Source organism: Herpailurus yagouaroundi, unplaced genomic scaffold (genome assembly GCF_014898765.1).
Source record: "Herpailurus yagouaroundi ecotype Mexico unplaced genomic scaffold, PumYag 198, whole genome shotgun sequence".
NCBI classification, from domain to species: Eukaryota; Metazoa; Chordata; class Mammalia; order Carnivora; family Felidae; genus Herpailurus; species Herpailurus yagouaroundi.
In genome coordinates, this window is record NW_024412429.1 from 26251755 (window position 1) to 26256108 (window position 4354).

The 4354-nt window shown below is 38.1% G+C and overlaps 1 long non-coding RNA gene across 1 annotated transcript; it reads right to left on the reverse strand.

Annotated features, from left to right (window-relative positions):
- Window positions 1–260: 260 nt before the first annotated feature.
- On the reverse strand, window positions 261–3738 carry LOC121013133 (uncharacterized). The gene is made up of 3 exons (XR_005782520.1): window positions 3654–3738; window positions 1186–1361; window positions 261–419 (listed from the first exon to the last, which is right to left on the reverse strand). It is a non-coding gene; the product is annotated as an uncharacterized LOC121013133 (long non-coding RNA).
- Between the last annotated feature and the right edge of the window lie 616 nt (window positions 3739–4354).

Sequence of the window (4354 nt, forward strand, 5' to 3'; positions counted from 1 at the left end):
GTTTAGTGGCTTCAGGCTTCCCAATTATATTAAAACGTTGAAAAGATGCTTTGGCAGATTCATTGCCTCTGCTGTTACAAGTCATAAATTCCAACGTGTTGGTGTCAGACTGTGTCGATTGCACTCATTTATTAATATTTGGGATCCTATAAATGAGCTTACTGAACGTTAAGTATTACCCATTTACTCCTTTACGGAGGTCTAATATAACTGCTCCAGCCATAGCTTTCAGTCATCTCTGTAAAACCATACATGCATCGCCCCAGGGGAGACTTACATAAGCCCCCTCGGAGGAGGGGGGGGGGGAGGAGGAAGTAGCAAATTGCAGGATCTGTTGATCTTGGATATCGGTCTCCGCAGGAGCTTCCAAATGTGTCTTTGTTTATGTTCTGAGCTCTGGGTTGTTGTGGGGTACAGATCTAAAGAGGAAAGAATTTGTTGCCTCAATAAAAAAAAAAAGTGTGTAATTAAGCTGTGGAAGAAAGGTAAGGTGAAAGGAAGTTGAAAGCCTATCTCGGTGTATGCCAAAACATTCACACATTTATGAATTTAAACATTATCTTTTTTTTTTTTTTTTTAATGTCCGGTCTTCAGTCTTGTATAGTGGTTAACGAATCTCCAGTTCTCCACACAAAGTTAAAAAAAAAAAAAAAAATGTATGCCAAAGATGCATATAATTCAGACCCAAAAACTACCCTGCATGAACCATCCATATAATTAATGCAGTGTTTCTTGGCTGGTGTTACTGAGGTCTTAATTCGGCACTTTGTGGACTTACTGTGTAATAGAGAGATCACTGTCTCGGCTTCCTAGCCATGCACTGTGTGTAAATTAGTCGACCTCTCTGACCCTCGGTGTGGTTTTATTAAAATGTGAATTATAAGGAAATATTAAAGTGATGATTAAATAAATGGAAAAAAAATTAAGCAACCAGCACACCTCTAAAATGCAGTTTCCTCCCCCAGCTCTCCCTCCTCTTCCCTCTTTAAGAGCTATATATACATTTTTAATAAGAAATGATATAAGTGATCAGAGCAATTATCCAGAAAGCATAATGTTTCATTGCAGATACTGTTAGCGCACTCCACATGTTATGGGGCACGAGTAAATGGGACACCACTTTGGCCGCCGAATCCTCCGGGCAGAGGGTGAGGGGAGCAGGAAGGAGGGTAACAGTGGGTTTACCAATGTTCCCCGGGCAGTCTGGCCATTCCATTCGTGAAGCTCCATAGTGTTTCTTCTTAGACTCCAACCAGGCAGAAAGTGATTCTCTCAGTCCAAACAAGTTTAATGGCCCTACTCTCCTCATACTGCCTCACAGTAGGACACAGAAGACTCCTGAGGAAGGAACCAGCATTTCCCTGGGTAATACGGAAAGCAAGTGAGTCACATGTCACATAGCATATTGGAAGGAAGCAAAGCCTCCTCAGCAGCATTGCATTAAAAGGATTCAACTTCTATTAAGCCTTGAGTATTTGCCTAAGTAGACACCAAGAAAGTGACATGAACAGTAACAAGCTCCAGTATCTGTTCAATTCCAGTTCAGAATCATGAAATAGAGAATTACACAAAAGCATACATGCATTCCCTCCTGTCCCCCATGCACCCACGCGTGCACACATATTGGACAATAAAGGAACAGAAATTTGGACTATTTCAGAACACAGACAAGTGTTCTGTGTCTTCACCATAAGCTTGGTGCAGATAGATAGATGAGGTGTATCAGAACTTCATTATAGAACATTCTAAATCTGTGACACATATTTATGCTTTTCAAGTTTGTAACATGCACGTAATTCTCCTTCATTTTTTCTCCCAGTATTTTTTTTCTCTGAGCTAAAGGAGGGCATGAGCTTTGTCTTTTTTCCGTAGTTTTTTTTTTTTTTAAGAACATTTTCTCAATCGGGTCTGTTTCTGTATGTCTTTGCTTCAGTTGACTGAGGCAAGCACACTTTGAAGGTTAATATGGTAGTCTGTTGAGAGGTATCACTATGAAAGATAAAGATATTGGTTATGTTTGTACAAGTATCTACACCAGGGTGAAAGTGAGTAAATCTCTGTCTTCCCTTAGTATAGATTGGTAATTTTTGAATTTATCTAAATTGATCTTACATTAGTTTAGGTTTTCAACCTAGTCTCCTCCCAGGCAATGAGTTCCATACTATTGTTCTCTTTTCTCCAAAATAATACAGTTAATTTTTGTTAGAATTCACCATAAACAATTCACCAAAATTTAATTCACCTCCTTCTACAAAATACAATAACATCAAAATGCTATCTTCATTGATATGAAGACTTTCTTTTACTTTTTCTAAAGTTGAAACTTTACTCCTTCCCTTTTGTTGTGACCTTCCAAAGAACCATAGTGGCCCAGTCACCATGATTTCTTCTTACAAAAACCACATTTTTCCCCATTAGGTCATGTATGTTTGACCACTAATTGATGACTCCATCATAACTTCCAGTGGGTGGGGTAGGGACTTGAGGAAGAACTACCAGTTTCCTCATAGAAAGGAATTCCATTAACAATCCCCCCAAATTTCCTTCCATCTGTAACAAAAGTGTCACAATTTAGCCCCTAACACTCAAACCACTTTTGATTATGAAAATAATGCCCTAATACATATGTCAAAACCCACATAACATACAACACCAACATTGAGCCCTAACGTAAGCTATAGACTTTGGGGGATAATGATGTGACAGTGCAGGTTCATCAGTCATAACAAATACAACATTCCAGTGAATGACATAGATTGGGGGAGGCTAGGCATATATGGGACAAAGGGCATATAGGAAATCTCAATTTTCCTGTGAACCTCAAACTGCTCTAAAAAGTTAGCCTATTGGAGCACTTGCATGGTTAAGTTGCTTAAGCATCCAACTCTTGATCTCAGCTCAGGTCATGATCTCATGGGTTCGTGGGATAGAGCCCCACCTCCGGCTCTGCACTGACATCCGAAACCTGCTTAGGATTCGCTGTCTCCCTCTCTCACTGACCTGCCCCTGCTCATGCTCTCTCTGTCCCTCTCTTATAAATAAATAAATAAATAAACAAACAAATCTATTAAAAATAAAAACTTACATAGAACATGAACAGCAGACACTGTTTGGAGCACTTTATATATTTTATGAAACTGAATTTATGTAATCTTCATAACAACTTTCTGAGACAGACATTAATACTCATATCCCCTTTTTGATGAGGAGGAGACCGCAGCAGAGAAAGATTAACAGAACCCAAATGGCACAACTGCAAAGTGTCCGAGCCCACAGCTGGTGTAGCCTATGTACCCATCATTACACTGTTGGATTACTTCTCAGTCATGCATGATCAAGTCCCCCCTCACACATTTCACCTCTCCACCCCAAGCACACTCCCTTAAACTCTTAGCTGCAGTTGCTTTCATAGAAGAACTGTATACTTTACATAAATATATTCTTAACAATTCTGCACGTGTCAATCTCAAAGATATGCTTCATAAGGAAAAGGGGAAGTGAAAGAGTCTGTAATGGTTTTCTCAGTCAAGACGAATATAAGGAGTCATTCGAGTTTTTCATTTGCATCAGAATCAGCAGATTGCCTCACTAGGTCTTTGGCTAACTGCCCAAATCTGAAGTATTACGCAAATTTGTATTTACTGAGTTAGCACCTTATTGCCTTGGTTGTCCCATGGTTGTTTTGGGAGGTTTTTATTTTCTTCTTTTACATTTTCTGTTTTAAGAGTTGTGTCCTTCTAAAAACAAACAAACAAACAAAGAATCAAAAATAAAAATAAAAACAGAAAAGAATCAACATTTGTTTAAAGTTTTGTCAAGATAGAGACATCTAAATTGTTTTGATAGTCAGGGTGCCATCGATGAGAGAATGTTCAAAAGAATCACTATTTGTTCCCAGAGTTCAAGTTTCTTTTTGAGTAGTTTCATGAAAATTATTTTTTAAATACATACATATATATATATATATATATATATATATATATATATATATATACATATATATATATATTTACATGCAGGGTTATGTTCTGAATGTCATACACACATGCAAAAGTCACTTTACAAGGAGAGTTGGCTTGGATGCAAGAAGAATCTCACAGAATACAAACGAACTTGGAGGAATTAGTAATACTTTGAAAACAATAGGGAAATGACAGTAAGAGTTAAAGACGTAGTTGAAATCTGTCTTTGACGGAAATAGTTTCTAAAAGAAATGTAAGCATCTGCTGGCAGCTTTTATTTTTTTTTTTAATTTTTTTTTCAACGTTTTTATTTATTTTTGGGGCAGAGAGAGACAGAGCGGGAACGGGGGGAGGGGCAGAGAGAGAGGGAGACACAGAATCGGAAACAGGCT